General features: G+C 33.0%; 1 long non-coding RNA gene across 1 annotated transcript; it reads right to left on the bottom strand.

Moving 5' to 3' along the window:
- Window positions 1-10,699: 10,699 nt before the first annotated feature.
- LOC127732517 (uncharacterized) lies at window positions 10,700-15,432 on the bottom strand. Its single transcript, XR_007996288.1, has 3 exons — window positions 15,376-15,432; window positions 12,617-12,706; window positions 10,700-11,044 (listed from the first exon to the last, which is right to left on the bottom strand). It is a non-coding gene; the product is annotated as an uncharacterized LOC127732517 (long non-coding RNA).
- Window positions 15,433-15,655: the final 223 nt, after the last annotated feature.

The raw sequence follows: 15,655 nt of genomic DNA, 5'->3' as shown, positions 1-15,655 counted from the left end.
CACCAACATGCCTTCACTGAATTCATTTGAATTTCGTGGTGACCATGATAGTACATTGCATAGTACATCTATATTCACGTGCACACATGGTACGATCTTTCGGGGACAATTTGCTCGTTTATGACACGTCATTTCTGAATGACCAAACGCTTAGCTTCTTTATTTTCGTTTTATAGCATGAAAACAATAAAAGAGGAATGTGCAACCCATCATAAATTTGAAATGGATCAGTATTATGAGATCCTTATTATAAGTAACTACATTGTACGACATTGTCAGGATAATAACCTAGCGTCAATATGAAAGAAATTAAAGTGGTTCATACATTCATCCGTATAAAAGCGGCACATGTATTTTATTTTATCCTTATATTTTTCATAGAGCGGTACAAGTGCTGCATGCATAAAGAATATCACTTAACACAAATTATTAGTATAATATTTCGACCCCACTATTTGAAATTCACAAAATACTTATTTAATTATTTCGACCAAAAATCATTGTTTTTTACGTTCGTAGTAACGTAGTACATTCCATTGTCGGTCACCTGTGTCAATTCACGTGCACACAACAATTGTTGTTGTATTTAAATCTTTCGGCCAATGAAGTGAGACGTTACAAGTTGTTTGTTTGTGATACGCCAGAATGTTATCAATGAATTATCAATCGCTAAACTTGACTGCATTTCAGTGTAAACGTTCTTTACTTGTGTTTTCGTTATGTTTTGATAATCAATTTTTATGACATCGCACGTTCTTTCAACAAAAAAAAAAGGATTTAACTGGCTTTAAAAGTTACAATGCATGTGTTCGTTATTATCTTTTTTTCGGACGTCAAAGCGATTTAACAATTGCGGTTGCATGTCCAATTATGTCATCTTTTAACTTTTATCTTGTCAAAATTTTATTTTAGAACGAATGCATGATCAACTTTAAAAGTGTGCGTACACAAAACATATAGACAAAATATACTTCTGTCCTGTCTTTTTCGTACTTGCAAGTTATTAGACAATAAAACGGCTATTTGGATCAAGCCTTGTGGAATTTGCATTTACGTTTTTGAATAGGTAAAATGTATAGTTTGGTGAACTTTTCTGCTAACTACTATACTTGTGAAAAACCCTTGGCAACAGAAACATTTTCAGCTTTTTTTTTAATCGACCCAATTTACATAGTAATTAATGGACGACTTCGTACATTTTATGATCGCAAATAAAATATGTATATAATATACTGTGCACTGTAGTTCGTATATATACTGAAACCCTTTGGCAACCCCACAGTTTAAATGTTTATAATAAATACGTCGTGAGTTGTGGGCGTTACAGACGAACGTTCACCTAATCTGACCCAGTCATTCGGATATTTTAGCGCGCCAATCAATGGTCTCGCCTACACTGTTTTGCACATGATACTATATATGTGATCAGCAAGAGGATCATTCTGATTGTTAAAAGAAGAGTTTGAATTTACAGTGAGCCTGTTTAGAATAATGTTTTGATCAGGTTTTTCATTTTGATCTAAGCATAAGGAACCATAAATAGGATTGTTAAGTTGATAATCTAAAGGTTTTGCTATTTTTCTAGGATGCTATTAAAAATTTGAGGGGAGAACACTGCTCAGCAGTATAAATGTATTCCTGATCATCTTCTGTTTGTGGGTTTCTACATCAATTTGAATTTGCATGTACTAATTCAGAGTCAGTTTTATGTCATTTTTGCATTTTGTTTTAATAGCTTACATTTCAAGTTTTTATACGCATGATACGACGGCAAAATAGAATTCAGAATGGAAATGGGGAATATGTCAAAAATTAGCTTTCGAGTAATGCAATCATGTCGCTGTTGTTGTCCGAAGACACATTTGGTTTCCGGACAATAACTTTAGTTTAAGTAAATGGATCTCTATGACAATGTATGAAATTGTACCAGAAGGTTCAACTTCAAAACACAAAAGGAAGGTTAGAATTGATTTTGGGGGTTATCATATGGTGCCAACAGTTTAGGAGTCAGTGGTCAAAAACAACATTTTTGGGTTGTTTTTTTCCATAATGCTTATTTGGCGGCATTTTCCTTTGATCTATTGTTTTTTCTCTTTAATCTTTACGATTTTGGCCAAATCTCACGCATTTGCATTATTAAAAGTTGGCAGGACTGACTTCTTGATAATGTCGAAGTCAGTGTCAGTGAATTGGTCATGATAAAGAAAATATATTGGGTCAGTTCGCAATTGACATGCGGGAGTGCACCGCAAAAGGATCTTCTTTCCCTTTAATTCACACAAATTGCACATGATTTATTTCGTTGAAACGCATGAGTTATTTCATGAATGAAACACTTGTCATTATTTCAAACTTTCAGTAATAAAAAGTTAGTTTAGCCTTTTTGAACGATTAACTGATTGTGTGAAAATTTGAACAGAAAATGTACGATAAACCTGATAAAATTGCGTTATCTGCAGAATTATTGATAGCTTTCCTTACTATTCACAAGGACATATAACTAACATATCGTCCATGCTATTCCTATCTGAGTTTTTATCCATACATAGTCTGGCATGGCTGGTGCTGTTCCAAGTTGTCTTCCAAGTTTCTCTGCATGTTTCTTGAGAAGTATTTGTTTGACCTGGTCAGTCACTATAAAGTGTTACAATTCATATTTAGACACAACACATAAATAGTGACCAAAAAGGTACCGCTTTCACATGTATGACATGAGAGAATCTAGGAAAAAAATTAAATGTACACATAATTTTTCAACATTTTTGTGGGACTATCATATAAAGTTAAGGAGATATGTAGTTGGAGACTGCTGCTGAATAGAAATGTTCAGGCTCATCTAATACCTGTTTTCAAATTAGTCCATATTAAAGTTTGAAGGGTCCAAAATTAAAATATGTTTGATTTCAACTGACATAAAATTTTTGTTGTTTTTTATATGCTAAATCTACATCTGGGGTTGTATTAGGCTGTGCTTGGCGAAGCATTTTATTGCTTTTTTGTTTGTACTTTATTTTATTTTTGTCATGAAAATTAACTTGTAGTTGTGAAGTTGCTTACATTTTTAAAAGATGATAATTAGATAACTTCGCATGGTGACAACACTGACGTTTTCGTAGATTTACTTTTTCACGGGAATGCTTCATCTGTTGATATTTTCTCATTGTGAACGATTTGTGTATATTTAAATATATTAACCGATGTTGAAAGACATGTATAATGTCAAATCATAACAATACAAATTGTTTAGTCTCAAAGAAAACTTGTAAGATTTCCGCAGTTATTTATGTTGAGTAGGTGCAAATTGGGTACTCGGTGCAATTTGGGAACTGACGTTATAGCCATAAGTGTTTATTGCTTTAATAGGTTGAAATGTGCACCTGATAAAAGTATTCAGTAGAGGGAAAATGTTTTGATCAGGTTTAAACTGACGCATAAAATATACAGGCGACTGCGGAAGGCAATTATTTATATTGCATCCAAATAATGTGTCGGCAGCTTGAATTTCAAAGGATGTAGCCCACATACTTCCAAGTAACATGCTCTATACCTATCAAAAGTCATGGTATTATCATGGGTTATCACAACTCCATCTTCCCATAAAATCCTATTTTGGACAATATGGGTGCATACAATATATATGTACCTATAAATGTATCACTCTGACTCAGACTCAAGTCTCCTTTTACAGCTGTTTTAATTTATGATGAAACTCCTGGGACTGTTTAAGGTAGATATGTGTCATAATTAATGACAAGATTTGTTGAGAGTTTGTCAAAGGAAGTACAGTCTACAGATAGTGAATTTGAATATATTTTCTTTGTTTAAGACTTTTGTTAAGTTTTGAATTTCACCTGCATTTGTCTGTGAGCTACAGGAATAACCGTGATCACATTCAACAGTATAACCAGCTTCATTATCACTGTAACTTGATATGGGAAATTCTGTGGCAGATGAATAATAGTGGTCATGGTCAACCAGAGGCAGAGCACCTGATTTTACTTCCTCCGGCTACGTTTCTCCCGAAATTTATTGCTTGCAGAGGGTTTTCTGTGTTCCCAATGGCTGGACGGAACTTTTACACTACAAATGTTATCATAAATTATGATATTGTAACTTTTAAATGAAGTACCTGTGGTTATTAATATTTAGGAAATTTGTCACTGATAATGGAAAGATGAAGCAGATGATAAAACATGGCGTAATATGTTGTTGTCTAAACTTCGGTTATTTCCGTGGCACAATAAAATTTAAATAAACTACACATTCAAGTTACTAAAATTTCTAAATTCTTGTTTTTGTAAACAAATAAAAATTCATGTCGTATTAAACATCGAATTTATTCCGTTTTGTCCCGTTTTTTCAAGATCGCGATTAAACGAGAATCTGGCAGCCATTAAAAATATAAGCCTGACAATGTCCTGACGGATATTCCAATGCTAATTTCGTTTTCATTATTTGAAGAATTGACTTTATATTTGTAGCCAAGCAAGAATACAATATTTATTTAATAAATATAATGAAAAAAAAAATTAAAGAAAAATTTTAAGAGTTAGATAACTTGACTTGATCAACTTTGAATTTTTTTTTTTTTAAAATCGTACGAGATTTAACGAGAGTGACGAAACTTTTTAGATTGATCATGTAGAGAGAGTTATCGTTCTTTATTCCAATTCGATGCTTCTACCATAAGTGCCAGCTAAAGCTGGCATATTAATCACAACCACGCGCCACATCGTTCCTCCATTATACTGTTGTAGATAGTATAACCATTACCGACAGTGTTTTTTTTAATATGAGGCAGGCATTACCTGTGAAAGGGGACGAAGTCTATATAAACTATTTTTTTTTAATTCAAACATATTTTAAGTTCTAAATCTGTTAAAAAAGAAACGGAAATACCGTTACGTTTCCGATTTTGGTTCTGTTGTTAGGGATTTTAGTTGTGACGTTATTTTAGTTATGACGTCATATTCAATGTAAACAAAGAAACGCTATCTTCAGGTAACGTTTTTTCATATCAAAGAATAATTAGAAATGAAATTGTTATTGTGTTCCTTCCTATATTTTACTTGACTGATAAATATATATTTCACTCAAAATCTCATGACAAGCGAGACCGGAAGAAAGAAGTAGATTTCTGCGCAAATGCGGGAATTAAAAAAAGTTACAAAAAAAAAAGTTAAAGATTTTGAGTTCATTAGTACAATGAAAATTTCGGGAAATTTTCCCGATTTTCCTGATTTTTTTTTTTTTTTTTATTTTATTTTTCTACCGTAATAGGGGACTTCGTCCCCTTAATATGAGACAGGCGTTACCTGTGAAAGGGGACGAAGTCTGTATGAATTATTTTTTTTTAATTCAAACATATTTTAACTTCAAAATCTGTTCAAAAAAGAAACGGAAATACCCTTACGTTTCCGATTTCGGTTCTGTTGTTCGGAATTTTAGTTGTGACGTTATTTATGTTATGACGTCATATTCAATGTAAACAAAGAAACGCTATCAGGTAACGTTTTTTCATATCAAGCCATTCAAGGAATTATTAAAAATGGAATTGGTATTGCGTTCCTTCCTATATTTTACTAGACTGATAAATATATATTTTACTCAAAGACTCATGCAAACGAGACCGGAAAAAGGAAAAAGATTTCTGCGCAAATGCGGGAAAATAAAAAAGTCTGAAATAAAAAAGTTAACGATTTTGAGTTCATTAGTAGAATGAAAATTTCGGGAAATTTTCCCGATTTTTTTTTTTTTTTTTTTTTATTTATTTTTCTACCGTAATAGGGGACTTCGTCCCCTTAATATGAGGCAGGCGTTACCTGTGAAAGGGGACGAAGTCTGTATGAATTATTTTTTTTTAATTCAAACATATTTTAACTTCAAAATCTGTTCAAAAAAGAAACGGAAATACCCTTACGTTTCCGATTTCGGTTCTGTTGTTCGGAATTTTAGTTGTGACGTTATTTATGTTATGACGTCACATTCAATGTAAACAAAGAAACGCTATCAGGTAACGTTTTCTCATATCAAGCCATTCAAGGAATTATTGAAAATGGAATTGGTATTGCGTTCCTTCCTATATTTTACTAGACTGATAAATATATATTTTACTCAAAGACTCATGCAAACGAGACCGGAAAAAGGAAGTAGATTTCTGCGCAAATGCGGGAAAATAAAAAAGTCTGAAAATTAAAAAGTTAACGATTTTGAGTTCATTAGTAGAATGAAAATTTCGGGAAATTTTCCCGATTTTTTTATTTTTTTTTTTATTGATTTTTCTACCGTAATAGGGGACTTCGTCCCCTTATTAATTAATTTGTTTTTTCTGCTTTTTGCTGTTTTTTTTTTTGTGTGTGATCGAATTAATAGCAGATAGTTTGTCGTTAATCTGCAATACTTCATGTACATCTTATACTTGGTCCGCGGTGTATTCGACTGACTGTTTCATTTTACCAAGGATTTGATTTCACTATACAAATCCTGGATTTTACCATAGATGTATGTTTTTTTATACAGCTATGATTTTACGTACGGTTGTTTTTTTTTTCTCTCTTGATACACTAGTCCGGAAACGTGCGCAGTATCCTTTTTTAAAGGTTTTTGGTGTTATTTTCATTTTTCTTTATTTTTTTTGGGGGGGAGGGGGGTGCATTTGATAGTAAAAACGGTATATAGAAAATAAAATATAAGAAATAGTAAATTAAGCAATGAAAATATCAGAAAACAGAAATAGAAAGTATTGACTGCGAGGTCATAACAGATAAATGATTGGGCTATTATATTATAATTCATGCAATTTAAATTTTATGACTCCCTTTCTATTTCTTTTTAATAATCGCTGTAGCCGTAACCTTTGATATTGGTATTGTGTTTGAAGTTTAACACACGGTTTTCATAACCTTTATGGTTTATTCCTATTTAAAGAATTTGTCAGTTTAACTGATTGTAATTTTTCTCATTATGAATTTAAAAATTTGAACTCTCGGTAGGTGGTACTTCGGTACGTGATCCTTTCACAAAACTCAAGCTAGGATATGCAGATATACGAATGAATATATTTTGTATAAATTCATGATTTCCCTTAATACGTTATTTAATATCTTACTTTTTTAATACACGGGCTGGCAAGCGATCCGATAGGTATTTATTTTTCTTTCATTGGATAGATAATCATACTATAGTATTAATGTATGGACTTTTTCATATTGCCCTTGTAACATGCCCGAGGTATAAATAATGGCCAAGGATGGTTGTAATGGCCCCGAGGCAGCGCCGAGGGCCATTACAACTGTCCGAGGCCATTATTAATACCAAGGGTATGTTACAGGGCCAATATGAAAAAGTCCATATATTGATACTTTTATTAACCAACTAAGGCAACCTCATTCAAGACAAGAACAGTCTTCGAGTCTCGGATCCAAATAAAGCTTACCACGAATCTATAACAGGACCAATACAAAAAAAAATCCAGTTCATAACACTTTTTTTACCGTAAGTGGTTTTAATTCTTCGATTAAACAAAGAATAAGAATCTTACCGTGAAGAAGATACAGGAATTCATAGCTGAACTTGTCTTTTCGCATTCACGATGGGTTTTTGGTCAACATTGTCAGATGTAATTTCTGATTTCTCATCCAAGTACTTTATTTTATGCTATTACAATTCATTTCATCTAGCAAATATAAAGTAGCTGGGAAGAATAATTCAGACAGTTTAACTATTCTTACTCTGAGAAGTCTGCGTTCTGATAATTGATCAACGAAAATGAAACAGTGATAATAATCGAAAGTCGTACTCGAAAAAGGCTGTGTAATATTTCCGTTTCAAGTCGTTACAAAACACCGAACATCTTTTACCCTTTTTTTATGATATTAAGTTAAAAAAAAATTGAAAAAAGTTGTCACTTATTTGAAGAAATAAACGACATTTTGATTTAATCGATGTCCCATTTCATCTGTTCATAGTGCATGGATGTGATTTCGTAATGCACGGGTGTGATTTCGTAATGCATGACTGAGATTTCGTAATGCATGGCTGTAGCAATTTCTCCGTTCATAATGACCAGTTGTCGAAATTTTCCCTTTATAAAGCATGGGCATTTCTATACATATTGTAGTAAGTTGGTTAATAATTATTTGTATTGATGACGAAAAGGGGTGTTACCACAGATGTAGGCCAGCCCAACATGCATTTGCTCCAGTTCCAATGTGTGTTTTCAAAATACTCTTGAAGAGTAATATATATGCATTGCTTTACATCATATTTTACCCTGATTTCATCTTCAATCAATGTTTCATATACCATATCCGGTGCTGATCCAGGATTTAAAAAAAGGGGGAACCACTAAAAAACATCAGGAGTGGGGCATACAGTCTATATGCAAGAGACATGTAGTCCCATAAGGGTGGGCGGGTCCACTTGTCTACCCATCCCCTCACCTCAATCCAATTATGTATGGATTAAGGGGGAGGGCGTAGAATGCGTACGCCCCCTTTAATTGGATAATATATCATTGTTTAGCATTAAATCGTACAAGCAATTCTGGACCGCCCCAAATCTTTACAAATTCTTTTGATTCTTTTTGAAAACACACTATCAGAATCAGAAACGAAAATAAAATATGAAAGCCAGCAACCAACGACAATCCCCGAAATACAGCAGCACCTGTGTTGAAGACCCATTGGTGGCTACGGGCTGTTTTCTGCACTTTGGTCGGGTTGTTGTCTCTTTTAACATATTCCCCGCTTCCATTCTCAATTTGAACCTCCATGACATGGGACAAACGCATACAGAACCTAGCAGGGTTAATAATGTTTGTTAGTGCCCAGTCCTCCCTGTGACTCGAGACAGTGGTCAATTTAATTCATGACCCACTTTTTGTGACATTTTAAAGATAAACAAAACTTCGTCAGAAAGACACAACAAAGTATATAAGTTCAGCACTGATCCTGATATGAAGCTGTTTGTTATCAGTCACAACAAAACGGTAAACTACAGGCTCAATGCGCCTAAAATGCTGATTTTTTTTGTTTCAACTCGTCTTTTATTGACATACAATATTTAAGCAATATTTTACACACCACTAAACACCATCGATCATGTCACTTTGGTTTTGAATTGGTTCAGTAGTTTCAGGGAAGCTCTTTTAACTAGACAATAGTCTGTGTCACTCACTTGGATCTATTTGCATCTTCAAAAATGGCCACTCTCTTACATTATAGACCCGATTCTAATTCAGCACTCATATCTTATTTGTAAATCATGCATATTGCTGATCATTTTGGCTGGTTACAGTTTCTCTTTTAAACTACTATTGAATTTGCCCAAAATGCAAAAAATGATTATATCACTATTTAAGGGTAATAATTCCTTAAAGACTCATCCAAAAGTGTTTGCTGTGTACAGACTGACCAGAATAAAAAACAACAAAGTTTATAATAGACACCATAAGAACCATTCACCTCAAGTTTGGTAAAAAGTTTACAATGGACAACAAGTTAGTTTATATAGTAGTTCAGTGGCTTTATGGGGATGTGAGCTAAAAGGTTGACAGACGACAAACAATGAACTGAGTATGAAGACACAATTAGTCACTTTTGCCAGATTAGCTTAAAAAAAGGATTCTCTCATAAATCATCTATTTTTGATGTGTGTATACGTCAATGTATACATTGTTTATTGTACTAATTTGAGTATTTTCTTGATCCAAAACAAACTTGTTTCATAGGTGGCTTTCGGTTGTTGTCTGCTCTTTGGTCGGGTTGTTGTCTCTTTGACATATTACCCATTTCCATTCTCAATTTTATTGTTTGATAAGTTTATGACACTTGCCTTCCTCATGTCAGGTCAAACTTGATATCATTATGATGCCAATGATGATTCCAACAGTCTAAATTGTTATCAGGTCAAATATTTGCAATATTACAAAGCCTTGATGCAGATTTTTTTTAAATTTGTTGGACAAAATGATATACTTTCAAAGGGAATAAAAACAAAGAAGGCAAAAACAGCATTATTCTTTAAAACATATAAAACTTCTGTATCACACAATTCCTTTATTTTTGGATATATTGTAATGTGTGTGTCAGAATTAAATCCTATCAAACTAACTTAAGCAGTAAACTTTTTTGTTTTAAATATGTACTACTTTCCAGTATGTTCTTTTTCGACTTAGCCCGATTGAGTGGTGTTACATCTTACAAAGTCTATCCAAATTATTTTTGCAAAGAATTCCGCTAAAGCCGTTGCTAGGGGCCGTCTAAAACTTGCAGTGAAGTGAGAGTTTTTTTGCTCCGAGTTGAGGTCTCACTGTGACTTTGAGATGAAGAACAGCAATAAAAGTGCTGTTCCTTTGCTTTTTGTATGTTTTTTTTGTTGTGCCTTTACTGATTTTGTGTCATGGATGGATACTCCATATCCTTTGTTTTTCTATCAATATTGAAAATCTCTAATAAAATCCAAGTCACTGCACCATATCCTAGGAACAGGGCCTCAAAATAGTTGTCAAACTGATATGTACTGATAGTAATACAACTGTATATTAAATATCAATGATCTATCACAAGTAATACCTGTCAAACTTACTAACTTAAGCAGAAAACTTAACAATTGTTGATGCCAGAGCCATGTCGCCAGAAAAGGAACCCTTATGTCTCACTTTCCCGGACTTTCATCGCAGGCGAGAAAAAATATATAGTCGATTGATTATAGCTTCTCATACAAAGAATAAAATTATTAATGTTTAAATAACTTATAAATAAAAAGTCAAATAAAGATACAGTCACATATACATGTACATAAAACTATATAAGCTCAGTATTCAGAATGAATTCAATTAATTTGCTTTCATACACTCAAATGGAAAAAAAAGTTAGGTCTTTAAATAGGAATATAGAACTCTTTACACAATTTATTCCTTGTGAAGAAGCTAATGAGGAACTGAAGAAATGAATTAATATCAGTCATTTCTTATGATTCAAAACAGCATCTTTATGTAACTCTTTCTTTCCATTACACAAACTTCCACAATCAGATGATTCTCCTGCAAAAATTGAAATTGAGATGAAATAAAGAATAAAACATTTTATAGCAGTAAAAGGTAAACTGTTTTATCAAAATCAAAACATAACAACTTTAGGCCGACTAAAATTAATTAGTAGATTTTCATCCAGATTTTTGAAAAAAATGGGGCGGGTGGGAGGATTTTATTTTTTAATTTTTATTTCCTCCGAAACCCTTTTGTGACGTGTTCTTCATATGCAAGGGAAATCATAAGCTTATATCATGTATATATAATGTTCTACATAATTTTTCAGATTCTTAATTACATATTTTTGATTGGCAACCACTGTTCTACATGTAATTGTCACTTTAGAAACCTATTTTTAGTAAATAGCAAAAACGTGGAGAAAATCAATGCTCTCTTTTAGACTACCTACATCAAATTTATTTTGATTTCTAAGCTATGGTTTGTAGTGCTCATAAAATGAAGTATATGCATTGGTATGCAACACAAGTATTATGAGTACAGAGTGAAATGAAAACTCAACTCTGTTGAAAATACTAGGGTTGATGCTTTTAAGATTATTATGCAAGGTGCAAAATTAATTACAATTGAAAACATGGACTTAACCAAAAAGATGAAGTTGTTAAATGACTCTATTGAGGGACTGGGATAAAATGAAGCATATGCATTGGTATGCAACACAAGTATTATGAGTACAGAGTGAAATGAAAACTCAAACTGTGTTGAAAATACTAGGGTTGATGCTTTTAAGATTATTATGCAAGGTGCAAATATAATTACAATTGAAAACATGGACTTAACCATAAAGAAGTTGTTAAATGACTCTATTGAGGGACTGGGGACAGAAGGTGTTTGCTGTTTGTCAACAAAAAAAACGACAGCCTTGTGGTACATCTAATGACTTGCTATAATACATTTTGTTCGTTGGCCGACTTTTTTAATTGATAATACGGTCATAAATCGGACAAGTTCCTGCTTGTGTCAATTTATTTATTCCGTCATGTTTATGTACCAATGTGTTCCACGATTCTTGCGCTTCGGATATCATTCACAGTACAATTTCCTAACACGAAGTCATCGTATTAATAAAAAAATCCACGGTTTTCTAATCACTGAATTTTGTGACATACCGCGATTTGCGTTCTTAGACAAATTACTCGTAACCCGAATATTTCATGCCCTTCTCGTAATCAATCTCTATTCTCGGAAGATTATGTGGTCATCATAGAGCAGCAGAATATGTCGACTTTATCATTTTGGTTAAATTACTCGAAGAAATACGAAAAACGAAATTTTAAACAGGAAGTTATGAATGAAACGAAATTATCGACGGTTACCGGTAACGGAAATGAACAAATTCCGGAAATCGTAACTTTTTGAAAAATAAAAAAATTCGGGGCGGGACGATTTCAGAGGGGCGGGCGGGGATGAAAATCTATCAATTAATTTTAATTGGCCTTATCTTAATTTAACTACAAATGGTGCAGTGGCCAATTACAATGCAAAATATTAATACCGATTTAATTTTACTATTGAAATGTCCCCAATTCAAAAAGAACAAACAAATTTACTACTGTGAAAACTCACCTATTTCACCTGTACTATAAAGACTGTTTAATATCTTTATCCAATCAGTTTTTCCCACTTTCATTAAGTGACCAACAGTGAACAAACAATCTGTAAATAAAAAAAAATATTGAAATTTTACACTACCAGTAATATTCTTTGAACTGGAAAAAAAGTTTGTTGTTCAAATAATGTTCTTTGATCCATTCTGTTATGTCAGGGTCTTGTATAAGGTATGGGTTTTACTCATTATTGAAGACCATTTGTTGACTTATAGTTGCTTTAATCCTGTCATTTAAACTCTGTTGGATAGTTGTCTCATTGGCAATCATACCACATATATCCTTATTTTATACAATACTTGTTCTGTGCATTTAGTATATGAAATTGTTTGAGAAATTGAAGAAATTGATTTTTTTTCTCCTCTTAAAATAACTCAATGTTTATCTGTGTAAGGCCATAAAAAAGAATATGTTTGTTTGCCCTAACCCTACCTACCCAGAAAACAGCTGCCTACTCAAAATCTTTTATTGCCCTGATTTGAAAAGGTTTTTTTTTAATCAGATAGTCATGTATACTAAAACATATCTGGTACTTCAACTTCTCTTTGCCGAAAAAAGAAAGAAAATACCTACCTACCTATCCACTGTCTCTATATATATAGCTACCTTTGGATAGGGTTTGGGCAAACTAAAATATTTTTAAGTGTGGCCTAAAATGTTTATATATGGCAATGGTATTATGAAACTACAATATGTTTGAACTGTTCTGTGTAAAATTAAAATTAAATAAAACATGACAATATTGACAGATAGTTTCCAATGACGCACATATTTTATCTGTCCATTGAAGGACAATTATAAATTACTTAAGAAAAATTTGTTGGGTTCTTATATACTTCTATGTATTAAATATCTTACAAAATGTAGTCAAGAAATCCCTAACAATATGATTTTCCCTATAATATCTATTAACAAGCAGCATAACTCCTGTAAAAACAATTTGACAGCACAGTTCCACGACCTTACTGGTATTAACCTTTGATAATAATTTTAATAACTTCTGACACCAAAAAATGTACAATGGATACCTACCATCAGATGGACACAAGGTACAAAATATTCTATATCCGCCATCCAGCATGGGTCAAGAAAACAACAAACACATTACCCTGTACAACATGTATTTAATACCAACTTCTGGGGGTATTGCCTAACCTTGGAAAATCAGGTTTATAATAATTTGCCAACCCTGTAAAATTCAATGGCAAACTTTACATGTTATGTAATGTGAGTATGAACACTGCTTTGTGCTAGACAGACGCACTTAGTCAGCTTTTTAACATGCCATTTCTACTGGAAACATTCTACAGGAAAACATGAACGGCTTAAGGTATCAGACATTTCAGAGATGGATTTTGGCCCATTTTTAAAGCAGAGGGTGCTTAGCAGAGAAGCAGCAAAACCATTTTTCACGTCAATAGATTGACTTGGCCCCAGATCCAACTTATAACTTCCCATGATTCATGCCTGCTCACTACAGTTTAGTTACATTTTGTACCTGACATTACTACAAGACATCTGAGGCAGTTCATGTACATTGTACATATACAAACTGTATATACATGTATGTGTAAATGTAGAAGCAGCCTGCACTGTTAGCCACTAGTCCGAATCCCCAGACTAGTAAAATTTTATTTGGACTAGTTAATATCTGAGGCAGTTCATGTACATTGTACATATACAAACTGTATATACATGTATGTGTAAATGTAGAAGCAGCCTGCACTGTTAGCCACTAGTCCGATGCCCAAGACTAGTAAAATTTTATTTGGACTAGTTAATTTTTGCAAAACTTTGTTTAGACACATAAGGAAAATGTCTGAATATTTGCCTTCGGACTAGTAGTTGGAAAAGATTTTGGTGCAGACTGTCTAAGAAGAGGAATGTACAATGTATTTCTATCAAATAATTAATTGCAATTTTGCCATATATATATAAATGTAATATATGAGCTTTTCTATTGTGGTAATGTGAAAAAAAAGATACTGCCAGGGTATATATCAATGAATGCTGAGACAGCAACCATACGACACAACTAAATGACATCTAGGCCCTACATGTACATATAAATTTGGGATAGATGATCAGATGGACACATATATGATAGCCAAGGCAGCTGACCTTGGCTATGGATTATACCTTCAGATAACTACCAGACACACTGCATAACTCAACATCCAAGCTGAACATGTATATTGTTTTGTACATCATGCATGTTAAACACTAATTATTGCATTATGGTTGTAAATTGCAAATCACTTTTGCTTCTGAACATCCTTTTCAGAATTAGGGACTATTTCTAGAGTTGGACATGTACTGGGTGGTAAACAATTATTGACGTTGTGTTTCATTAGCATATCAATAAAATAACAACATGCAACATGTGCAACTGAAAACTCGTTATTTTGTTTACCGATCTTACTTTTTCAACATATAATATCAAGTAACAATGAAATATCAATTATATTTTAAGCTATAACTTAAAAAAATATGAAAGTATATCGTTTATACGCCAGAAAATTGAAAAAGTTGAAATCCCCATTACCTGGGGATTTCAATTTTAACATTTTTCAATAGCACAACTTTTTTGCAGTCAGATTTAACATATTTGCACCGTGTGATTATAATAGGCATATAGATAAACCGAAAGATCACGATCTTAAACAAATTATGGCAAAGTAACAAGTCATTCTTCTTCATACAATCTGCATAACCAACCTTTTTGTAAACACAAAACTTGATCTTCCCCGGATCGCCGCCATGTTTGCAATAGATTAATGAGTTCTTTCCCCTTACTGCTTCTTATTCACTTTTTTTTTCTTCACAGGGATAATATATGTGGAGGGAAAGAAACCAACGTTATAATATCTTTTCAGGTCCCCTACCTAAATTATTTGTAAGTTCCGCCTATGTCAGGCGCACCACCATAACGGTGTATATAGGGATTTGATACAAAACTAGTGCCAGCGTTATTCATCCTATCTACGATCCCTGGGTC

The sequence above is a fragment of the Mytilus californianus genome, unplaced genomic scaffold, assembly GCF_021869535.1.
Source record: "Mytilus californianus isolate M0D057914Y unplaced genomic scaffold, xbMytCali1.0.p SCAF_25, whole genome shotgun sequence".
Classification (NCBI taxonomy): Eukaryota; Metazoa; Mollusca; class Bivalvia; order Mytilida; family Mytilidae; genus Mytilus; species Mytilus californianus.
This window is presented reverse-complemented; position numbering and strand designations above follow the sequence as displayed.